Genomic DNA, 26,395 nt, shown 5'->3' on the forward strand with positions numbered 1-26,395 from the left:
TCCATGAGAATATATGAGGTGGATGATGTAAATCAGGTGGAGAATATTTTTGGAGAGAGATATCGGTATGCCATGAATGGTCCCACCCTACCCTAAGGAGATAGGTCGTGAGGTCTGTCTTCTGTCCATGCACAGTTGGAAAGGGACCTCAAGGAGACCACTCCACAAGCCTCAGGGGTAGAAACTGATGCTTGGAGTGGGAGGCTGGGGGGCAAGGAATGGAATAGTCCGGTTCTGACTCCCAGCTGGGAAGAGATAGGCTGACTGGCTGCTAGGGTGCTAGAGTCCAGAAGGTGACCCGCCTGAAAGGCCACAGGAGTGTTCACTTGGCTCTTGGTCCCCCTGGAGGAGGAAGCAGCAACAAAGAGGAACTGGAGGTGCTAAAGGACGAGGAGGCACCCAGCTGGAACCTGGGTTCGGGTTCCAGTGAACTCCTGTTTGCTCACTGAATTCAATTCTCCTTCTGGAGAATTACATGGGAAAGAGCCCCAGAGATGGGGAGTGAGGGTTTCTCTAGCAATTACCACTTCCCCACAAAATACGTATACACACACACACACAGCTGTAAACATATGGTAAACTCAGAAAGCTTGAGATACTAAATCACCACTACCAGGGTATCTGGCAAGTAAGATTGTTTTCACCCCCCCCCCCCCCCCCCCGTTATCTCTTCTTCCTCTTTGCCCTCCAATCCCAAGGTTAGCAAGCAGCAGAAAGAGGAGAAGCCCTAGGAGGGAAATAAGAGCAGAAACTCTTCCTCCTTTCCCAACTGCAGGATTCTTTTAGCTGCAGCCCTTGACAGGGATTGTATGTTGGGAGGGGTGTCCTTCTGAAAATTTAATTATTATTTAATTTAAGAGCATTTTAAATTTTGACTATATCGGGATTTGATGTTTAATTATTAAACCTAGACTGTACTTTGTAGTTTGAAGTTAGGAGAATTCTTTTTATTTTCTTAGCAACCTGAACAGCTTGGGTGGGGTCTGCAAGAAAGTTCATTCCAGGGTGGGGGACGGCAAAGAAAGCCCTCCCAACCTGGTGCAGGTAGTACTTAACCTCTGCAGATTTATGGACCACAGCTTGTATAGAGGGCAGAAAAATTAAAAAAAAAAAAAAAAAAGACCTGTCGTGTATTTTTTCCATTTCTCTTTTAAGAAGAAAACTGAGTTAACATAAAAGTTGAATTCAAAGCCCAATGGGTGTTTGCATATTCAAGTCTAGGACATATCTTGTAAGCACTGAAATATGGTGTTCATTATTTCAAATGACAAGTTGGGTTTTTTTTTTTTTTTTTCTTCCTTTCTAATTTAACAAATTAATTTGCCTTGGAACCTTTTGGTATGTATTTCAGAATTGTAAGCTTTCATCATGAAAAGATGACAGTGTTGAAGATTAAAGGGTGGGGTTCTTCTCAAGATGTTCTCAGTCCTGTGAAGGAGTCTGCGCATGGAGCTTCTTTCTATCTCATAACCAGTATTTCTTGATATTCTCTTTATATTCTGTAAGATTTTCTTAAAAGAAAAAATTCAGTGGTTGAAGGACATGTCAGAGAATAGAGGATACACTTTTATATTAAAGGGAGTTTCATGATATGTCTTTTGAAGTTCATTTGACTTACGACACATCTTTCCCTCCTGGAAGTGTTAGATAGCTCTGTACTATAAGGCTGGCAGTCTTTTTGTAAAAATACAGCTTTCTCTTTTTTTCCTCTCATGCTCTAAAGAAAGTGTGTACTGTAAAATGTGAATATCAGCAATCAGAAAACAGTTTTTTTTTTTCCTTACTTCTATATCAAGGTCCTCAAAAACCTGTATCTAGTCATGAATATTTTTTCTTTACAGTTTGCTTCTTTTTTTCCTCTCTTCCAGAAACTTGGAAGTTTCTTTGCATGGCACCTGGACCAGTGTCTTTTTTAAAATTACATATAGATGAGAGAGGGTTGCTATACTCCCAAATAGACATATTGAAATTCTGTAGCTCTATTTTTGACTTTGTTTTGCAAACAGGTCCTTTACTTTGGGCAAGGTAATTTGTTATTCACAGTTTCCTTGTCCCCATATTAACAAGGTAAAAAATGTAGAAATTTTAAAGAAAGCTCTAGGTAATGTTTTTATCCCTGAATTTTTGGGGAGTTATAAAAACAAACAGCTTACTAAAACTGTAAGAGAACCAATCATGGGGTTATTACATTTAAGCATAAGCAAAATTTCCTCTTGGATCATTAAGTTATAGAATAGAAAGGTTATGTTTTGAGAGACAGAGAACACTAGGTAACTTGTGAGTCAAACAAGTAAAATTTTACAATTTAAGAATACTGACAGCAGTTAGACTTCATAGGATTCTCACATTCCAAATTTAAAACTTTCCTAATGTGCTAATAGAGGTACTGCAGCAGTAGGCATTTAAGAAAAAAATAGAATGAGTTAAAATTGTATTATGTTTTTTATCAATTCTCCTTACTCACATAATTTTGAAGGGCGGGGGGTGGTGGGGATTGAACCCAGGGCCTTGTTCATGCTCATCATGTGCTCTACCACTGAGATACAGACACCCCCAGCATCACATAAACATTTTAAATGGTCACAAAATGTTTGAAAGGAGGGGCAAATCGTCCACTTTCCCACTTCCCCTCTCCTCAACTGTCACCAATTCTGTTGTCTTCTCCTTAGACCAAGACCCCTAGTTAGGCACACGCTCCACAAGAGGGAAGTCTGGACCACGCAGATCTGCTTAGGCCAAAGAAGTTAACCATTCCACTTTCTCCTCTCCAGCTAGTTCTCAGCCCTTGACCCTGGCATTGCTTCTCCTCCTGTCCTTGGGCCCAGGGACTTACAGGCTAGCTGGTTAATGCTCCTCCCTGCCTCCTGCTGCTCTCACCCTTGGCTCCAGCCACATGTGAGAACTGGAGGGGTCTCCTTCAGAATCAACTCTGACCCCCAGGCTGCTCTCTAAGTTCAGTCCAAGAGGTAAGTGCCCCTATTTGATGAGCCTAGATTGGACAGAAACATACCTATTCACAGGATTTGGGTGAATTTCCCAGGATGTTTTTTCTTTCATAGGTACAAGCACACAAGTATTTGAATATTCTGCCTCTGGATTAAAATGGCATAATAAACTGGGTTTAGTGATCCACACCTGTAATCCTAGAAACTCTGGATGCTGAGGCAAGAGGATCAAAAGTTAGAGGTCAGCCTCAGGAACTTAATAAGACCCTGTCTCAAAATTTAAAAAATTTAAAAGTGTTGGGGATATAGCTCACTGGTAAAGTGCTTCTGGGTTCAATCTCCAGAACTGAAAAGAAAAGACATAATAAACATTCTACATAGTCTCTGTAATTGTCATATTTAGAACAATAAAATACAGTTCAATTTATCTATAAAAATTTGACCATTCATTTGACCATTCTGCCTCAGAAGTAGCATATGTTCTGCCTGCTCAGAGTCTCTCTTTCCTTTAGGAAAACGCCTCCCTGCTTTGCCTGGGGTCTGGATGGGGCTGGTGAGAGTGTCCTCACTCTCCGTTTTGGCTCACCCAGAGATAAGCAGGGGACCCAAGCCAGGCCAGCTAGACATGATTTCCAGAAAATTGGGTTCTTGAACACAGTCTCACCCCACCCAAGGTTTGGTTGGAGAGGAACAGAAGGAGACGATGATTGAAGCTGGGTATTGGAAAGGAAGATTATTCATGAGGCCCTAAGACTGAGGCCCCTGGAGATAGCCCTAGTTCTCATTCCTCCTGAAGCCATTCACTCCAGGAACAATTCCATCTTTCCAATATTCTCTTTTGCTGGAGATCATTATTTTCTGTTCTTTGAGACCAAGAAGAATGATAAATGATAGACTTGTTGCTAGGCACTTTGGTTATTTTTATTATTTTGAATACTCCTGTGATAAATATCTTGTGCATGCCTGTGTATGGATATGGCATTTTATATATTTTACATAATTTGCCAGAAGTGGCATTACTTAGTCAAAAAGTATGAACATTTTTTTTCCTGCTGCTTAATATAAATTGCCCAAATGCTTTTTAAGAGGATTACACCAATTTACATTTTTTATTATATGTTACAGAAAGTACTACTCAAAAATATTACAAAATTAGCTTCTGTTCAGGAAGACCTCGTAAGAGATGATATGTCTAAAGTACTGGAAACAGGAACATAGAGTGCTTTCAGCTTAACTTTTAAATAATTGCAGTGAGTTGTTCACGAGATCTTACAGAGTTTGGGCTGAATATGCATTTATAGATTGATTTGTACTAAACCAAGGTTTGTAAACAGATTTCTTACTCAAATGTTTTAAATTTGTAATAAATAGCTACACCTGCTAAATGTTTAATATACATTTATTAGGAGCTTTTCATTATTCAACAAAATTCTCAAAATGATACTACAATTACTCCTATTTTACAGGTAAGAAAAGGAAGGATTATACAACTATGCAGTCCAAAGAAAGAAAGGACTGGGTTTAGAGTGCAGCCCTACCTGGCTCTTCACCCTGCATTATAAAACTATCTCACTTATCTGTTTTCTAGAACTTGGGATTTGGAAGCCAGGTTGGAATCCTGACTTCATACTTAGGAACCAAACAACCTTGGAGAATTCATTCAACTCCTCTGAATCTTTGTTTTCTAATATATAGAATGGAGATAATACTATCTGGTCTCCCTAACTCACAGGGCTTTGCAAGGTGCATAGAACGCGAGAGAGTGCTGTACACATGTGCAGCATGGTTGCTTAGGGTAGGAAACACCATTCGTAATTATCTCTGACTACTATTAGAGGCTGTGGAGAACTTTGGGGCTGTGAAACACCCACTCCTCTCTTTCTTCCCTGAGTTCTGAAGTGATTGAGATTCATACCCAAGTCCAGTGGAGGAGGATAAAAATGCCACTTGAACTGGGGAATGTGGTTTAGGAGTGTGGCCCCAAGGGACTTCCTACTACTTCATGACTGAACGAAGGGACTGACTTACCCACCCAGCCACAGGGAGAGCTGGACACATTGTGTCTCTCCCACCGAGCGACCTCTTACTGCACAATGGTGGAGGAGCAGTTGACTGAGGACAGATTACTCCAAAAAACAAAGCGTACAAAGCTCCAAAGCACAGCTGGCCAGGTCCTCCTGCCCATGCAATCAGGGACTCAGTTCATTCTAGACAAAGCCAGTGAGGTGGTGTGGAGAGGGCAGGGGCAAGTTTTCTTCCCAAGCTTTGCCTGCCTGGAATTCGAATGAGAGCATGGGAATGTGAGATTCGGGAGAATAAGCTCTCTCTCTTACGAGTGAAGACTCATCATCTCTATCAGTCATTTAGAAATAGCTCAGGAGGATTACAAGGAGTCTTTCTTGACTTGTTCTGCCTCCTACTTGACTAAGTTGAAAGGAGCCATCTGTGGCTGCCGCTTATGATACTGACAATTCTGCTCCCACTCCTTAACGCCCTCTCATGTGGCCATGAGACTCCCTTTAATGTGTTCTTCAAAAAGTAAAATATGTCTCATTTTCTATAAAATCCAGCTCTGTGTCAGAACCTGCACATGTATTGTCTGCTCTCTGATGCTCCCCTTTCTCAGGGTTTGGACTACTTGCTCTGTCTCCCATAGGGTCCCCTCCAGGCCAAAGTATGTGCCAACCTCATTTGGACAGCAGACACCCTGTGGAAGGACATTAGGAGGCAAGAGCTAATTGGAACTTTGTGATGAGCTGTCATGGATGCCTGGGCCTGTCAATAGTGTTCAATAAAGCCAGAAGGCCAAGCGTTTCCTTCTGCATACTGATTGCTGAGTTAGATTTCCCAGTGCAGAAGGGCTTTCTAGGCAGTCAATTTTAGACTATTTCTCTTGGTTCTTAAGTGGTTAAAATCCCTAGCTGGTCTTTAATCTAAGTCTGAAGAATTCTTAGTTATGGCTGAGATTATGCTATGATATTTTTACCCTTGATACACACAAAACTTTCTGCAGTCTATTAGATTCCTGTATCAGTTATTGCTGATCAAATGTCTCTTTCCAGTCTCTATGAGTGACAGATACATGTTTTCTCATAAGAGGACAGAAGAACTCCCTTTTTCTTGTACCTTTTCCTTTGTGCTGCCTCCCTATTAAGTCTGGGCCCTTATTCTTCATGCCTCCCATTATTATGACCACTGAGGAGGTTTTTTGGAGCTACTCTGATTTCTGTCCTCTTGAAGATCTGTTTTTCCAATTCATTATTTAGTCCTGTGAGCTGCCTGTTCAATAAACTCCTATCTGGGCTAAAGTTAACCAGAGTCTTCTTGCAACTGAGAACTAATAAACATCAGATTGCAATGATCTGTTACTCCCAAACTTGTACAGTATTTTCTGTCTAATCCACCTACAAATCTTTAGTATCTGCTTTCTTTTTTTGGGTAATTGTTTGTGTGCATGTCTCATCTCCCCAAATGGAATGTGGTCTTCTCAAGGGATGGACCTTACCATATCCATCTGTAGACTTCATGTAGTAGCTACTAGACCTTTCACAAAGGAAGTACATGACAGACATTTCTTGGCTGATGTTCCATTTTCTCCTCCTTTACCCCCCATCATTTCAAACATATTCATGCAGATACCAGAGAAAGCACTTAGCTTTACCTGTTTCTATCCCTATAGCAGCAAGTGGAGGGCTGAGAGATGCAAATATAAATCCTCCTGATATCAGGTAGGACTTCTTATGCCCCACGGTTGTGGGATTATTGCTTGGTCATCTCCTCCCCCAACCATCTCATGAGGATTCAATCCCTGTAGCAAAGGGGTCAGATGTAGAAAAAAAAATCATTATTTTATTTAATCATAGTAGTATGAGTACTGAGTATTCGGGTGTGTGCTTATGATAAGCACATATTTATTTGTATGAGAAAAAGAAAGAATGAAAACTCGATTGCCATGTATATTATTCAGAACTTTTGGGTTATAAGTAACAGAAACTCAATTCAAAACAACCAACTTAAGTCAAAAAGGAAAATATATTGATTGACTCATGTAACCTTCTCATGGAGAAGTCAGAGTAGAGGGAGCTTCACTAAATTTAATCCAGTGTTGTGGTCTTTCTGTGCTGAAGTGTTGATGGTGTTGGGGGGGGATCTTATCAGAAGAAAGTATTTGTGTTGGGGTGGTGGAATGGCTGAACAGATGAAGACAAGGACTAACATACATTGTTAAAAATAATTTCCCATTATATCTTCTTAAATTTTGCAAATTCTTCCAACAAAGTAGCACATAGGGAAAAAGAACACATGAATTATACTAGTAGGTGCTTCTGTCTTGAACCCAGTGCCTTTAAAAGCTCATCTACTGCCCATGCCTGAGGCAGCGAGTGCTCTATAAAAAGCTTCTACAGGGCTGTTTCCAAGCGTGGCCTCGTCCTGGGATTTTTTCCTTTCTCTGTTTCTTCACAGTAGTGATGCTCCTCGTTGAACTCTGAGTCTGGGACTGTCAGTTTTGCTTTTGCTATTATCCTAGAGGCCAATGGCTTCAGATTATCCTCCATCATGCTGCAGACTCTTCACTTTAGCCAAGGTTAGCTATTCTTGTGAAACAAAAGGCCTATAAAACAATGGACATTCAAGAAACTGATTATTTTGGCATGTTATAAACTTTATTCATGTTCTTTAACTGAAGAATTCCCCTACTGAAACCAGTACCAAGCTGCTCTTGGAATGTAGGGAGGCCTCTTAAATATGGAATGTTCTAGAGAGCTATATTTTGGACATTTAACATATTCTTTAATAGGTTTGCTTAAGGCCCAACACTGAAACTCATTAAGTCTGCTATGTCCATGGGGTCAGTCACATATAGCTATCTATGATTCTATAGCCTTGTCCCTTCTGAAACTCATGTGGAAATTTGATTGCTAATGTAATGGTATAGAGAAGTAGAAGGACCTTGAAGAGATGTTTGGGTCATGGGGACAGAACTTTCATGAATGAATTAATGCTGTTCCCATGAGAGTGAGTAGGTTATTGCAGGAAGGGGGTTGTTATAAAGAGTCCACTCTCATGATTTTTATCTCACATTCTTTTCCATCATGAGATGAAGTAGCATGAGATCTTCACTAGATACCAGAATCATGAGCTTGGACTACTCAGCTTCCAGAATGATGAGCTAAATAAATTTCTTTCCTTTATAAATTACCCAGACTCGGGTATTCTGTTGTGGCATCAGAAAACACAGCCTCAGAAAAGGAAAAAAATCTCTTTGGTGTGCCCAGCCTTCCTTCCTTCAGAAGTCAGCTGTGCTTCCCACTGATTCCCCACAGGAATGTCAGTGCCCGAATCCTTCAGCCATCACCTGAAATGTTAAGTTCTCCTGACAGTCCCAGAAAGCGGCCATTACTGGAGCTCTAGAGCCTGTGCTGGATCATGAGAAATAAGAAAGCTGAGCTTTTCAGATAAACCTGGCTTTTTACAAGCCCCCTAATTTTAGTGCATAATGATTTTGAATTCACCGATAATTTGTACAATTTTCCTGTAAGTCATTCACACATAGTTCTCTAACATGAAACACTTAGCTTTGCTAAGACATGTATATTAATGAGAACTGTGCTTCTCAAGTGTAAATGTTTTATATGTGTTAAGGCTTTTGGCTTATATGTGAAGGGGCATTGCATAATATGATCTAGAAATCTTTTCTCTTTAATTCTCATATGTAAAGAATTCTGTGGATTGGCTGAGAAACACTGATCTGTCAATTTCCATGCCGACTTATAACAAGGAAATCATTAGCTAAGGAAAATAAAAATATAATCTATGCAATTAAAAAAACAGGCTAGTTTTGCCCAATATGAAACTAAGATAAAAGGAACCATGAGAAACAAAATATTTCTTTAATCAGGTCATTGTGATTCTACTAAAAAGTATTATTTTTTCTTTATGGTGAGAATTATCTTGATTCAAATGGGCAATATTGACCTCTTTGACCCTTGTACCTCTGCAGAAGCAGAAAGGTAGCTTTGCCATAAAATCTCAACTGGCACAGACACTGAGATAAGTGTCAAGGGCTTTCTTTTAAAAACCACTCTGGATTGTATTTTGGTCTTTTAGTGATCCAAAGGAAATAAATCAGATGTCTCTTTGAGAACACTTCTTCTATCCTGGGGATGTCATTCCACCAGGGGTTTATGTAGTAGTTACCTTTTCAATTCATTAAATGCTATCCCAGGGCCCAACATAGTAATTGTTCCCTCATTTGTGATCCATTTAGCTACAGAGAATTAAATATTCAACTTCTTGCCTTCCAGGATAAACTCATTCTTACCCAAAGCTCTTCCAGAAAGGAACTTAGATTCTTTGAAGAACTCCCCTGCTTATACCTAGAGCCATTCAATTGTTAATTATACCCACAGACTCTGGGAGCCCTGCAAGGGCAAAGGAGCTATATCCCTGCATTTTCAGAGCAGGAGAAAAAGCATTTGCTGTGTCTGACCTCATAAAGGCTCATTAATGCTCCATGACTGTGAAGACCTTCTGTAGGTCACTCACTTAAACACACACATGCACACACACACACACACAAATGTACATACAACACACAACATTACCCCAACACAACTGTGATGGCAGTTTGCACACTGCACTAGCTGTTTCCCTAGAATGTTTTATCCAGCATCCTCTCTCGATAGTGAATGCAAAGGATTTAGGTTGGGAAAGTGCATTAGCTTTTGATTAATGGTTGGATGAGGGCCAGTTAAATTTTTAAATCTGAATGAGCTTGCTGACTCAGGCTCCTTAGCAGCATAATGGACAGCCAGTCCTCAAAGCTTTCATTAAAAGGGGTTCTGGTAACCGATGTCTAGAGAAATGAGTTGATATACAATTCACCGAACTACTCAGCTTTCATCTAAAATGGAATATGTAATCTCAGAATTCACCTGGTCTCTTGAAATTTTCAGGTAAAATTAAATTTGAAGAAGCTGGAGCTTAAATATCTTGAAGATAGGAAGCCTCCAGTAGCTTTGTGACTGTATCCCTCTGAAGCCTGTATTTAATTATGTTTATTGCATTTTAAGTGCAGCTGGAGTCACTGATCTGCTGATAACAAAGTCTGGAATGGTTTGTGGGAGGTTCTCAGGATGTATCAGAGACTGATTGGATTTGAATTTTATTTTTAACTGTGGGTCCTCTGAATTCTGCCTTTTCATTTTTATCTTTTTCCCCCTTACTAATAGGAACAAACTGTGACTTTGCAGAAATCTTCCTAGGAAACCTGGCTGGAGAAAGGCCACTGAAGCTACCCTGACCTCAATGGCATTTCCATCTGTCAACTGATGACTCTCACTCAGCCTTTAGGCTGCAGCCTGAGATGTGTCCGACACCCCTTTGCAGTGACCTTAGAGGTGACCCCTCTCCCTCTTCTGTGTCTCAAGAAAAATATGAATGATATAGTCTTTCTTTCCCAGTCCAGTAATATTTTATTTGATTTACAAGATTGTTCAGTACTTCCAAAAGCTACTTACAGCAACCATAACTAACTTGAAAATGGCTGAGTTCTGTGCAGTCATCTCTGAGTTGAATAAGTAACTTGTCTCATAACTTGTCTTCCCCACCTTATCTTCCAAGTTTACAAAGACCACTGCCCTTCCTTGAAACCAGCCCTAGCAGCCATATATGTACTATGTCCATGGTTCTTTTGTAGGCAACAGCTGACCGGAACAGTGACAGGCAATTGCTGCAGGTAAAGCCAATCAAATCCATTCTCTCTCTCTCCTTCTCACTACACCTAGAGAGAATGAAATAGTGTATAAAGAAGCAGATATGGACTTAGAGGAGGCTGATACCTTTCTGGTTGATTCCAGTCAGTTTAGAAGCCCAGGTGCATTCCTGTCTGGGAGCATCATGATCTTCTTTTACAAATCCGTAATCTCTTCCCATCTTCTTTGTAGTTAGCTTAAATTGTTTTATGCTCTTGAAACCTAGGGTTCTAAATGATGATACAAAATTTCTGTTGTGCAAAAGTACTTGCCAGGGGCTGCGGGGTGCGGGGGAAGGAGGAAATGGGGACTTGGTGCTTAATGGTTATAATTTAAGCTTTGCAAGATGAAAAGATTGTGGGGTTTGGTTGCACAGCGACATGAGTACACTTACCGCAAGTGAACTGCATGCGTCAAAATGGTTGTGATGATAAATTTCATGTTACACGCATTTTACTAAAGATTTTTAAAAATAGTTTTAAAATGTCTGTTTTGGACAGCTTGTTTTTCTTCTCTAGTACTACAGCCTGTTCAGGTCTCTGTTGCCCCCTATATGAGCCATTGTAGTCACCAAATTCATCTCCCACTTCTACTCCCTTGGAAGCTGGTCCCCAGGATTCTACCTTGTGTGCATGGAGCAGCTGATATTCCTGAACTTGGCTGCTCTCCAATGTGCAAACCTTCGTGGCTACCCACTGAATCCAGGATCAAGTTAATGCTCCCTAGCCTATAAAAGGAACCCAACAGACCTTTCCCATGTTCTAATCTACAGATTCCCAGGAAGAAGCAAACCCTAGGCAGGCTGGCCTCTCTCATCCCCTGAAAAAAACTTACTCATTCTGGTTCCCCATCCCTATTTCAAAGTCCAGCTTCAGGCCCATCAATTCCATGGAACATTTTCTGACCATTTTAGTCCTCCAGGGACATTTATTGTTGTTGTTGTTGCTGTAGCTGTTGTTAGATTTGAGGTACTGGAAATGGAGTCCAGGGTTGCTCTACCACTGAGCTACATCCCCAGCCGATTCTATTTTAAATTTTAAGGCAGGGTGCTGATCAGATGCCTCAAACTTGCCATCCTCCTGCCTCATCCTCTCTAGTTGCTGGGATCATGGGTGAGTGCCATCATGCCCTATGACATTTATTATTTAAATCATACTTTTTAGTGTTTAATATATAAACAGCTTCCTATGAATCTATCTTGTTCCTCTGCTAATTTACTTATCTCCTGATGATAGAGATTAGATTAGGCCTTATAATCTTTGATTATTCCTATATGCTGTGTTCGAGGTAGGCTTTTAATGTTGGCCGAATGAAATCAGAAATGAAGAAGAGCTGCCTTATGAGCTTGCTGCTTCAGGACAAACATTTGCAGAGATGTAGTAGAAACATTTATTAAACACTTCATATTTTCCAGGTACCATGTTAGGGTTTTCACATGGATTGTATACCTCATTTAGTCATTCCAACATCCTATTTAAATAGAGATGATTATTATCCTCATTTTATAGATGAGAAAATACAGGCACACACATACAGGCCCAAGATCATGTCCATTGGTAGGAGGCATAGTCATGGTTCTGAGCTAAATCTGTTAGGCTCCTAAACCCATGCTGCTTCTTCTCTCTCCCTGTGTAGGCTCTGTTATTAATGCTGTCTTTTTTTTTTTTTTTTTTTTGCCTGTTCTTCCAGTGAATTATAACCTCCCCAAAGGCAGGAATCTTCTCTCAGTATGTCATAGAGGCTCACTGAAGACAGGAAAGCAGGAGGAAGGATGGAAGCAGAGAGGAATAGGAGGCAAGAAACTTTGTGTGTGGTGCTTGTGCAGCTCCTAAATTTGGCAAGAATCAGTGTTGCAAGGGGCTTGACCAGAATACACCGGCTCACCTTTCTGGGTCACATTCCCGACATCATTGGTCCCTTTCCTGAGGTGATTCAGCCACATGTTCACTATATGGATAAGAGTTCATGGTGAATATTGTCTTGCCCCACTCTCTTTTGGCCAGTGTTCCTGGGCATTCAGCCTGCTTCTCACTTGTTTTGAGCAGATGGTACATGGCCTTCCTTTTTGCTTGGCAAATGCTGAACTATGGCCTCTCTTAACTATTAAGTCCCCAGATAAAAAGCAAAACATGGGGCTCCCTGACCAACCCTGCCCCACTGCCCCACTGCCCCACTGGCTGTGTGGGGAACTAGGCCATATGGATGGTGACATAGGTTTAAGGAGTGATGGGCAGACAACCTCTAGTTGCAAGTTTCTGTGATTGTACTATAAGGGACTCTTTTCTTTTCCCTCCCTCCCTCCCTTCTTTTCTTTCTTTCTACCCAGGGTCTCCAGCATACTAGGCAAGCTCTCTGCTACTGAGCTACATCATGAGCCTTTTTTATTTTATTTTGAAACAGGGTCTTGCTAAGTTGCCCAGGCTGGCCTTCAACTTGTGATCCTCCTGCCTTAGCCTCCCCAGTAGCATAGATTACAGATGTGCCCTATATCACCCAGCTGGGACTGTCTCTTTGGTTGAGTTTTCTTACCACAACATCTCAGTTTCCTTACCTATGAAATGGGAATATTAGAATTGTTATCAGAAATAAAAGATTTTATGTATATAATGTGCTTAGCATAGTACTTGCCACTCAATAAAGAGTAGCTGTTGTTGTTGGTGGTGGTGATGCATAGCATCCTGGGAGAAGTAGCATATTAAGCCAGGCTCTGTCATGCTTAATATGTCAAGCTTCCAAACCTTTTCAATGCTGTTTTCCAAGAGGATAGTTGACCAAGATGAGGAATATGTAGAGACAGTTTATTACAGATTGTGGTCTGAAAATCAGGAATAGCGTGTATCCAGGTTCTGTGTGAGGAAACAAGAGAGAAATAAAAACTTGGTGTATAAGGGATAGAAAGCAAATTCATTCTAGTTGAAGCCATAAGAGATTTTGTTAGAGGGTTCCAAGGAGTTACCAGGAACAGGTCTTTCCTCTTGGTTCCAATTCTGAATTCAGCATGGCTTTATTTCCTTTTTTCTTCAGGCAGACTTTCTCTCCACAGTTGTGATGATAACTAACAATGTCCCTTAAGTTTCATCTTTCCAGCTTTGTGAGCAAAAAATGCAAAGTTGCTTCTCTTCATATATATATATATATATATATATATATATATATATATATCTCCCAGGGCAAAACAGTTATTGAGTAGGCCTGGACTGCAAGTTCAACCTCAGAGAAATCACTTGAAGTAGAGGACTTCAGAATCACAATCTGTAGTTCCACAAGACTCACAAAAATGGAGCAAAGAAGGAACTAGTCAAACAGAATACAAACATGTCCAATGACCTTAGAGGGTGTGGGTCTAGGAAACTGCATGCTTTCAGAACCAAGATGGACCTGAAAATTTTCCTTGAGGCAGATGAAAACCCACATTCTCCTAGCAAAAAAAAATTTTCCATTCTCTTTGTGAGGAGTTTCCATGGAGAGGCTAGCTAGCTTCGTGGGTGAGAGTGGGCAGCAACCAGTTCCTGCTGCTTCTCACTGGGGTCCATCCTTCCTGCTGTTCAGTCCTGTTCTGCCCACAGCTCACATAGTATTTCTTACTCTTATGGCTTGGGGGCTTTTTCTCTGCCTGATGCTCATAGTCCCCCCACTAAAAGCTACTGCCTTAAGAGGGAGATTAGCCAAATGAGCTGGTTTGATTATGTGTTGATTTAACTCATAATCTTATACCTGGAAAAGAAAATGTCAGAATACTATAATAGCTTCAAATATAAACACGGAGCCAAAAGACCTCTTCAGCAAACGTTGGGCTTCCTTGTCATCCACAGAGAAATACAACGGACTCTACTGGGCAAGGAACGAATACAGTGAAGAACAGCATCAATATGGCGATGTCATTCTCATGTGGGAAGACCACGGCAGCAGAGAAAGGGGAAGGTGACATCAAGTCTTCAAAACAGTGTCTATATGTTTAGGGCTAAAGTTCGAGTAATGAAAGAAAACAGATCACAATTTGAGCATCCCTTATCTGAAATGCCTGGGACCAGAAGTGTACTGCCTTGCAGATTTTGCATATATATGAGGTATCTTGGGGATAGGACCCAAGCTCAAAATTTATTTATGTTTCATATGTATCTTATACACATAGCCTGAAAGTAATTTTTTAAAAACATTTTTAATTGTAGATGGTCATAATACCTTTATTTTGTTTATTTAGATTTTTGTTTTGTTGTGTTGTGTTTTTTTTATGTTGTGGTAGAGACCAAACCCAGTGCCTCAGGTATGCTAGGCAAGTGCTCTACCACTGAGCTACAACCCCACCCCCCGAAGGTAATTTTATACAACATTTTTACTTCATCTGTATTTTGATTGTGATTTGTCACACAAGTTCAGATATGGAATTTTCTACTTGTGGTTATGCCAAGACTCAAAAAATTTTGAATTTTGGAGCACTTCAGATTTCATATTTTCAGATTATGGTTGCTCAACTTGTACTTGTATAATGTTTTTGGCTACCTGGCTAGACCTGTGTGTGAGATGGCCTTCTTACCTTAGAGACGTTGGACATTGTCCTTTGCTGTTTGTCAAGGTCTTGATTCAGATATAAAGAAATGATAATTTTTTTGTTTACAAAGCAAATTCAACCTCACTAATGTAATCCTCTAATGTAATCCTCTAATGTAATCACTAATGTAATCCTCTCAATTAGCTAAAGGGAAAGAAATGTTATTCCCAGTTTATAGAGGGGGAAAATTGAGGCAGAGTCCAGGAATGCGGCTGGTGAGTTTGGAAAGCTGAGCATCCATGCTTCTGAATTGTAATGGGCAAAAGCCCCTGGTGAACATTTAAATGCTTATCCTTGTCCTCTACTTCCAGAGGGTTTGACTGGGCAATTTGGGGAAGGACCCAGGAAACTGAACTTTTATCATGCACCCAGGGGATTCCAAAGCACATGATCCACTGAGTATAGTTGTGAAACATTGCACTAGACACTAGTTCAATGTCAGGTATGCTAGGCAAGTGCTCTACCAAGTGCTCTAACCAAGTTATTTCATCTTTCTGAGCCTTGATTTCCTCATCTGATAAATGGCTGCCGAAAATAAAAATACCTAGGCTGCATACCAAATGATTTACTTATTTCACCTAAGTTAATCCTCCCTGTAACCCCATAAAGTTAGTTCCATGTTGTCCTTATGCTTCAGGTCTCAAACCTAGATCATTTCTACTCTCTCATTTGCATAATTGCCAGGAAGATTGGAAGAAATGCATAGCAAGTATCCAGCCCATCTCCCTGATGTTGAATGAATGGCAGCAGCTGTTATAACTACTTCTGACAATACAGTCACCACTAAAATGCAGACAGTGAGCCAGATAATCTCTGAGGTCCCTTCAGCTTGCTCCATCACGCCATGATTTCAGCACACCAAGTGTTTGCTGTGTTTAAGGAGGTTCCTAGCGAGAGCGTGGCAGTGACTGAATTCAACTGTACAAATGACCCAACTCTTCCTTTAATCAGAGATTTATTGATTTTTTGTTTTGTTTTGTTTTGAGCAAATGAGTCTATAAACAAAGACTAGAAAAATACAGAAAAACATGAAGAGAACTATTGTGTTTTGATAATAGGGTTATGGATGACCATTTTTATTTAAAACATTTCCTTTTGCACTTGTTAATATAGTTTCCATAACAAATTAACATTTGGAAGAAAAGCAAAATCTCTGATACGTCTTGTGTTATCAATTTTCAATATATTTCTTAAAAATGATTTTTTAATCACAATTGGCAACTGAAAGTCTATTATAGAAAAGGGAAAAAAAATTGCTGGGGGTATAGATAGCTCAGTGGTAGAGCATTCACCTAGCAGGTACCTGCTGTGGGTTTGATTTTAGTCCTGCAAAAAAGAAAAAGAAATAAAATTAAAATAAACCAACAAAAGAATGGCATCAGAAGCTAAAGAACTTCAGAGCTGACGGACCTGAGCCTGGTTTATACATTTATTATCCTTGGCTTATCCCAAAATATTAAAAGTAAAATATGATCCAATCTGCATCTCTTGCACAGTGTCATGTTGTTTAAATAGAAAGTTCTTGGAACAATCTGTACCATCCTTGAAACACTTCATTCAATTCTTGGGCATTACATTTAATCTACTGTTCCTGCCCTGAATCATTAAACAGTACTTTCAACATCATGGCAGTCAACTAGTAAGGCCTATTGCTGTATATTTTACGTGAGACTTGAAACATAAACACTTATAGTTCTGAACCCCAGTTTTCCTTGCTTCAGAAATAAGATGTGTGATGAAAAAGGAAACCCATAGACTCCATGTACCTCGCCTCCAGTACAGGAAAATAATCTAGGTGTGTTTTATTTATTGCACTCTTCACTGAAATCAAAGTACCTCACAACCTTGATTTTCATTTACTTCCTAAGTACTAGCTAAAGTAATTGTAAATTTATATTTTGGGTTTAGAGAAAGTCGTCACTGTAGAAATGAGGAGGACAGATCATGTCTCAGGTCCTGTCTGCATTGATGCTCACAAGAGAGTATGTTTTTGAAGGTGAGGTGGCTAACAGCTTGGACCTAGGAGCCAGACTGCTAGATTCATTCTTTGTGACCTTGACCAAGTTACCTTACTCTGTGGGCCTCTGATTTCTCCTCTTCCAAATAGGGATAGCAATACTTCCTATCCCACAGAGGAATTGTGAAGATTAAATGAGTTGATATTTGCAGAAGAATATTAAGAATTTGATTTTGTTTAAACAGTGTCTGGCACATAGTGCTAAGTACTTGTTAAATAAATAAATGTTTCAAAGGGTAGAACAGTCATTCCATTGAAATGGAAGGATTGAAAGCAGAAGACCTTCAAGGGGTGCTTACCCTCAGAAAGCTTACATTCCAAAGCTGGGGGAAATGTTTCTCGTGGGATATTTTATGACTTGTTTTTAGGTAGAAGTGGGAAATGTGGGTCTGAAAGTCCTTCCTCCTTCTACTGTTTCCCAGATGACTCCATCTCAAAATAAATGCCAGAGTGACATATTTTGCAGTGGCATATCTAAGCCCCTTGGTGTGGGGTAAGGGCTGTCCAGGCTGAGGGGGCTGGGTAGGCAAAGGCTCTGAGAAAGGGAGGCCTGCGGCTAAGGTTTGAATGAGTCCCTAGAGGTCATGTGTTAGACACTTAACCGTTAAGGTCTGGGCCTTCAATAGGTGGTTAGGTAATCAGGGCTCTGCCCTCAGGATGGATTAATGCCCTTACTGCCGGAGGGCATTAGTCATTGTGGCAGTGGGTTCCTGATAAATGGATGAGTTTAGCCCCCTCTCCACTATGACTCCCTCCCTCCCTCCTCTCTTCCCCACTTTCCCTTGCCTTGGAGTGTGGGATGATGGAGCATGAAAGCCCTTGCTAGATGCCAGGACCTTGATATTGGACTTCTCAGCCTCCAGAACTGTGAGATATAAATCTCTTTTCTTTGTAACATACCAAGTCTTTAGTATTGTGTTATAGCAGCACAAAAGGGGCTCAGACACCTGGCATGGACAGCAAGAAACCAGAGTGTTGAGAACAGAGATCTCAGAGAGGGAGAGTGGGCAGATGAGAGGATGCAAGAGACAGGTGTGGGGTTTTCTTCACCCCTTGAAGGTCTTCTGCTTTTATTCTGAGGACCTGGAGGGTCATCAAAAGTATTTGAGTGGAGGAGTGACATAATTACTATTTTAGAACAGACTTCAGAGGAGGAAGGGCAGCGGTGGAAAGAATGGCTGGAAGCTGTTATAGCAATCCAGGAAGAAGGTGATGCTAGTTTAGAGCTGGTTGACAGCAGTAAGGGCAGTCAGAGAGGATTATGGGTCTTATATCCCTTAGGCCTCAGCATCCTGCTTGGCACATAGTAGGGACTCAATAAAGATTTATTAAGTGAATGCATGAATGTTCGGGTCCAGTAACTTCTCTGAGGCTCTGATTCCTCACTTCTAAAGTGGGAGTGAGAATCTGCTATTTTTATTCCAATAGTTTCTAACTCCAAGGGCACATTACCCAGCTTTCCATTACTGTAACAAGTACCTGAGATAATCAACTTATATCAACTTCTAAATATTTTCTTTTGGCTCACAGTTTTGGAAGTTACAGTTCATGGTCAATTGTCCCATTGCTTATAGGCCTCTCTGAAGGCAGCACAAATTGGCAGCCTGACAAAAGCAAACTGCTTACCTTATGGTCAGGGAGCAAAGAGAGACAGCAAAGGACCAGGGTCCCACAATCCCCTTCTGGGGCACACCCCGTGACTTGAAGTTCTCCTACTCAACTCCATCCCTACCACCAATTCCCAACAGTGCCAGGCTGGGACCAAGCCTTTAGCCCATAAGACTCTAAAGGACACTTAAGATCCAAACCACAGGAAAGGGTCACTGTGGGAATTGAGTGACATTATTTGCATAAAGTGATTAGCATTATAATTAAAAACCTAAGATTAATATACACAAATAAATGCAAAACATTTTTGGAAGCAGTTACCTTCAGAGAAATGGAAAATGTTAAACTTTTCACTTTATTCTTACACTAAGAATAAAGGAAAGAAAATGTTGGATTTATGAGTCATTTTTAGCTTCCTTTTTGTACTTTCTACTACTTTTTGATATTTTTCTATAATGAATATGTGGAATGAAGACAGAAATGAAAGAATAAGATCACTCAGAATTTCAGGTTTTTGTAAAACATCAGAAATGTAAGACTTTTCCCCTGCTTCTTCTTGTATGGTGCATTTCACCAACTCTGAATGTGGGTATTGTCCTAATTTTTCTCTTTTTCTTCTCTTATTATTCAAGAGTAAAGTGAGCTTTTGAAGCTCCTATAAGACAAGAACCACAATCCAGTTCATCCTCATGGTTTGGAGCTCCTTTCCCTGAAAAGAACAAGCACGTCTGTTTAGTGCTTGAGTCCCTTGAGTTGAAATCATTCATCATGAACTACATTTAATCTGTCTGAGCTGTAAGGAATGAGGTTCCTTGCTGGAATTTACAAATTAAATATTCAAAGATGGATTTGGAGCCAGGTGCTGGTTTGCACACCTGTAGTCCCAACTAATGGGGATGCAGGAGGATTACAAGTTCTAGGTCAGCCCAGGAAACATAACAGGACCTTGTTGCGAAACACAAAAATAATAACAACAATGACGACCGCTTCTGATTAGGAGTTCTTTACCACTGAGATACTGCCTCAGTCCTTTTTTACTTAATTTTTACAATTTAGAGACAGTGTCACACTAAATCGCTTAGAGCCTTGCTAATTTTCTGAGGCTGGCCTTGAACTTGTGATCTTCCTGCCATTACCCCTTCTGATATTTCTTAAGTGGGGGCACTGAAAGGTAAAGAGGTATGGTTGGAGGCAGAGAATAGGGCAGAGGTCACCAGGAAGCTTGTTTGTCAAACCTAATATTAGCCACATCAAGAAATAATTGAGCTAGAAGGAGCCCTAAAATGCGAGCACTCTGGACAGTATTGAGAGTCATCCCACCTGTTTTCTCCCCCTCCTTCTTACTTGCCTGTCCTAGTTGTAAGTGAGCTTTTCCTCCCAGCTAACATTCAGCTGTCCTTCTAAGATTGACTGTACACTAGGGAAACTTGGGAAACTAAAAACAACAAAATATTTTGTGGTTTTGGGGCTTTATCCAAGACCTGCCAAATCTGAATCTCTTCCTGGTGGCTCCTGGGCATTGCGTCTCTTTCCTCTTCAGTTTTCCAGGTGGTTTTAATGCGCAGCCAGAATTGAGAGCCACGCTGATCATGAAAACTCAAGGAGCAAGCCCTGGCAGGGAGAGTGTGCTTCTCTTGGGGATCTGGAAGAGTAGTAAGTTGTTAATAACCAAAGGAGTATAATAATATTAATCACCACACTCATAATATCATTAATATTAATAGCTAGCATTCACTGAACTTTAAATGTGTTTGCTAATTTAATTCTCAACAACACTGGGAGATAGATGCTATTACTGTGGGTTTGTCCATTTTACAAATAAGGACTCCAAGGCACCCCAGATTTATATAGTTTGCCAAACATGTGCTCAAGCTAGGATTCAATACTCATTGCTACCACACTGTACTGCTGCCTGCAATGCTGAAATCAGAAGACAGACACACTCCTGCATTTTCTCCCTCCATATTCCTGTGGCCTGAATATAGCTAATATAAGAGATTTCTCTGATGTAAACTAACCAAGAGATTCCACCTGCTCTTTTGAAGGCAACGTAAATTACTAACCAGCATTCTGTGATTCCCTTTGGCATCTATTTTATATAGACTATATCCACGGCTTAAGTTAGTTTCATAAGTTATGATGCTCATCAGTGAGTTTGTGATATAAGATAAAGCAGTAAGAGTTTTCCCCCAAAGAATGGTCTTTCCGTTTGTGACAAATTATTCTTGGCAATGTAATTAGCCAGTTGGGTTATTGAAACAGATGGGAAATGTTTCTTCCAAAACTTCAGAATTGAAATGATTCTTATTCTGTCTGGTGATAAATGTCAATTAAAATAGTTCTCCCTTTGCCGGAAAAATTAGAGAAAAAAAATAGTTTTAGAAAACAGCAATACTGATTGCCAAGGGAAATTTGTTTTTGCACTAAAACAAGCAAAACAAATCAAATCCCTTAAAACTAAAAACAGACTGTCTTCTGAAGTTAAATTCACATCTGGAGATTTTCATAAACTTTATTGGAAAAGTTCCAGTTATCTATATTTTTAGCATTACAAAAATATTCTTATATGTTGAATTTGATCTGAAATGTTACTTTTAACCAGGTCCTGACACAGCTCCTACTTGACTGGAAAATATTCTGTGTTGATAAATGTGCATAGATGTTGGAAATTAGGGCCATCACTCAAGTGGATGCAAAAAACTCTTTGTAAATAATGTTGAATGCCTCTTATCACCGGATGGACCAATAAACAGGAGTTGACAGTAGGAACAAAATTTTGAAATCCCTGGTGAGCACAGTATGCTTATCAAGTCTTTTCAAAGGATGCATTTGGGTTGCATTTAAAGAATGTTACTTATACAAGAAATTTTTGTCAGAGGTGTTTTTAACTATGGTGTCAGAAGACAGAAATAATAGAAGGAATTTTAAAGGACCTTATAATGACTGAGTATATACCCGTGTAAAAGCCACAGTTCAGATAATTTAAATGTTCTTTCTAATTTCAAGAAAATCTTTTGGTAACGTAGGATCTTCTATGCTAAATGTTGGTCGTGAATACGAGACAATATTTATTATATCACAAGTAAACTATTTTTTTTTAAAGAGAAAGGCAAAAAAAAAAAAAACCCACCCCAAATTACTCCTTAAATCTAAGATTAATATATTAAAATTCTAACCTACATTGAAAACATTCACTTTTATTTCACAGAAAGGAAAAACTTTTCTCCATTATTTCTAATGCTAAGTTTATATGTGTGTGTGGGGGGGGGTGTATTTACACACACACACACACACACACACACACACACACACACTTGTACCAGGGATTGAACCCAAGGGGACTTAACCACTGGACCACATCCCCAGCTCTTTGTGTATTTTATTTTGAGACAGGGTCTCACTGACTTGCTTAGGGCCTCTATAAATTGCTGAGGCTGGCTTTGAACTCATGATCCTCCTCCTCCTGAGCTGCTGGGATGACAGGAGTGAGCCTGGCTTTAAGATACATTTATCAGACTTTTTTTTTTTTTTTTTTTTTGTCTTTTAAAACAGGAAAAACTAGAAAACACTATCTTGAATTATTATTATTGTTGTTCTTAAGTCATGAACAGTTAAGCAAGGACCAGGAGCACCTTGGAGGATTAAAAAAAAATCCCGTTATCAAGCGTGGTTAGATTTAGTATATAGAGGCATAAATTTAGTGCTCAGAATCCTGCCTGAGACATATATTTAAATTCTAGGCTTGAGAGGGAACATGTCAACTCCTTTTTGACAGAAATATCTTTGTCATAGATCTTTGGTGGCACCCACTCAAGATGTTGGGATTTCAGGGTGGGGAATAGAATCTCAGCAGGCTCAGCTGTACATGACCTTGAAACTGAATTTGAAATGTAAATGCTCTGTGAGTTAATTGGACACCGCATTTATCCTACTAGCAACTGCTCTATCTGGACCTGAGTGCATTAGGTTACAAAGAATTCATCTCAGCAGGACAGAAATGGTGGCACTGGGGAGCCCAGTGATCACTGCAGAGACACTCTTTCCTCAATCAGCTTACCCACCCTCCCTAGGTTGAGAGGTTAGGTGTCTGACATGTTTCTGTCTGACATCCAGGGCAGGGCCGAGTTTTTGGGTGGGGAGATGGACAGGAAGATGGAGGCAAGAAGTACTTGTAGCAGATGAGTAGATCCATGAATGAGGGCCATTGGGATAGCCTACGTATAGGACATGTGGATAAATCACATTAAAAGATTTTGCTTTCTCCCTTTCTGGTGTTCCATTGAAGATTACAATAGACTGAATGACTCTAGCACAACAGAACTTTGAGCCAGGTTTGAAAACGGCCTATGTTTCTATCAAGGCCGGGCACCATATCAGGACCTTGATGTATTTGGCTTTCTTAGAATTAAGAGAGTTCAGAGTTTGGCGAGACAAGCTCAGAAAGCAGCAAGATATTTGTCCTGGGATCCAGCATGGCAAGTGTCCTGGGAGTGACTGAGGACCAGCTGGAGCCTGTCTTCCCTCCACCTTGACCATTATGCCCCTGAATGGAAGAATTTCCCAAAGTGGCGGCTTGAAGCTTTCCCTATACATTTCCCCCATGATTCTTGCACCATTTTTTCCCCCTGGATTTGGCCACATTTGTATGTACACATAAGTGGGAACACTATTAGATGAGCTGGCAAAACTGCTTGTCTGTGATTTCTTCACCTGTGCTTCTGTCACTCTTCTGTTTCCCTGTTGACTCTGGTGTTCGACCTTGGATGCAGGTTGGGAAAGGTGTTGGTGTCACAATGAAGGACAAAAGAAGTGGTCAATTTTCTGTTTATTAACCACCCTTCCCTTTTATGTCTGGGCTATTGTCTCTCTAATAGGAATTATTGGCATGTTAAGAGAAAAGAACAAATGCTTATTGAGTGCCTACCGATTGGGAAGACTGCTACATCCACATATGCAATTTTTAAGCCACAGTCCTCCTGAACGCTAGTATAAATGCCTAGTCAATGTCCTGGAAACTGAACAATCAGGTTACAATTCATGATTTTTAAAAGGTAGTTGGGAAGTGTTTCAAACCCCAGGAGTCTATACCTCCTGTGTTCAGGTTTTACATGCAATATTTTATATAATATTTGGACCTCGTCTCCATTCATCTTCACTCTTGAGTTATTGTTCCCAGTGTCATCATTTAAAATAGTTAAAATAAATCTATATACTTATAATTATCAGATAAATACTTTTATCCTTATTTTTTCTCCTAACCTCCAAATTCTAATATCCATCTGCCAGGTCATTATCCTCACTTGGATTTCTAATAGGCATCTCAAGCTGATCATGACCAGAAGTGAAGTTCTAATCTTCCCTCCCAAACCTGACAGTTTTTCTCATCTCAATAAATGAAAATTCTATCCTTTCAATTGCTCATGCCCTAAACTTTGGAGTTATCTTTGACTTCTCTATTTCTCATGTCCCACATTCAATCTCTCAGTATATTCTGATGCCTCTATCTTCAAAATATACTCAGAATTTCACCACTTTTCTCCATCTCTGGAGTTACCATCGCCCTTTTACTTGGATTAGCATAACAGCTTCCTGACTTGTCTTTCTTCTTCCATCTTTGCTCCCTCTGCAGTATAATTTCATGAAGCAGTTAAAATGGCTGCTAAAAACCTTTAAAGTCCTAAGCCAGATCACATTACAGGTATATCCAAACTTCTGATGGCTTCTCTTGTAAGTCAAAGTCTCTGTATTGGCCTAGGAGACCCTCCATCGTCTCCCTGCACCCTCTGCCCTTCCAACCTTATCTTCTGCTGTGCTTTCTCCACTATGCTGCAGGCACTCTGGCCTTCTCAAACCTGTTTCCCTGTTGACTCTGGTGTTTGACCTTGGATGCAGGTTGGGAGAGGGGTTGGTGTCACAATAAAGAACAGTTGTGCTGTAGAGTCTTGGCACTTGCTGTTCTTCTCATCTAGGACCTTCTTCCGTCTGATACTTCTCTCACCCTCCCCTCTTTTGTATTGCTGCTGAACTGTCATCTTATCAGTGAGCATTTCCTTTGACTATACTATTAGAAATCACAACTCCCTCACACTCCTGCCCTCCTTATTTCCTGTTCTTAACTTCTTTTTCTCTTTAGCACTTAACATCTTATGGAACTCTTTAGATCTTACTTGTTCATTTCCTCTCATTAGAGCAGGGAAGTAAGAGTAAAGAAAATTGAAGTTCAAATTCAGTACCTTGATCAACTTTACATAATTAGGAGGACCCAGGTCTTCTAACCCCCAATCTCCCCAGTTCATTTTGGTTTCTACTTTGAGTACAGGTACTATTCTTTTTTTAAAATTTTTTTTAGTTGTAGTTGGACACAATATCTTTATTTATTTTTATGTGGTGCTGAGGATCGAACCCAGTGCCTCACATGTACCAGGCAGGTGCTCTACCAATGAGCTACAGCCCTAACCCCTATTCTGGAGAAAAACATTCTTGTAAGGCTTAAACATTCACATAATAGTTAATCCTCAAAGCATCCTAACAAAGTACATTTCCTCAGAAGAAATATGCTTTCCAATGTTTGCCTTTTAAAGTTGAATTATAATATACCTGTATTATAATGTTTGCCTCTTAGATATGTGGATCAATGAACTTTTATATTTGTATACTTCTGTGTAACCACCACTCAGACTAAGTCTCCAGAGCTTCCTTTCAGTAGCTATCCCCATTCTGAGGTTACCATAATTTTGATCTTTATCATCATATATTAGTTTTGCCTGTTGTAAACTTCATTTGAAAGGAGTACAGTATAGTGTTTACTGTGCCTGCATTTTTTTCCCCAATATTATATCTGCGAGAGTCATTTATGGTGTTGCATATATCCTAGCTTATTTTTTTCATTGCTTTGCAATGTTTTCAATGAATATATTATGACTAATAAATTTGTGTGTGGGGGGGTATATGTGTATGTTTACATGCATGTATACTTGACCTATAGTTGATGGATATTTTGGTTGTTTCCAGTTTTGAGCTATTAAGAATAAAGCTCTTGAGGTTGGAGATATAGTTCAGTGATAGAGTGTGTGCTTAGCATGTTAAAGGCCCTGGGTTCAATCCCCAGCACCACTGGAAAAAAAGAATAAAGTTCTTACAAAATTCTTACAAAATTCTTGCCTTTCAGTGAATAAACCATTTACTTGTCTTGGGTATATACCTAGGAGCAGAATTATTATGTTATAGGCAGGTATATATTTAGCTTTAGTGGATACTACCAAATTTTTTTTCAAAATGGTTGCACCAACTTTAGTTTCACTAGCAACGTATGAAAATTCCAGTGGTACCACATGTTTGGCAATGTTTAGCATTATTAGTTTTTGAAATTTATAGCTATTCTGATCATTATGTTGTGATATGGTGGTTTGAATTTGCATTTCTCTGACCACTATTGATGTTAAACACTTTTTCATATACTTATTTTCCATTTGGATACTCTCATTTGTGAAGGATCTACTCAAATTTTTGCCTCTTTTTTGAA

The sequence above is a fragment of the Callospermophilus lateralis genome, chromosome 15, assembly GCF_048772815.1.
Source record: "Callospermophilus lateralis isolate mCalLat2 chromosome 15, mCalLat2.hap1, whole genome shotgun sequence".
NCBI classification, from domain to species: domain Eukaryota; kingdom Metazoa; phylum Chordata; class Mammalia; order Rodentia; family Sciuridae; genus Callospermophilus; species Callospermophilus lateralis.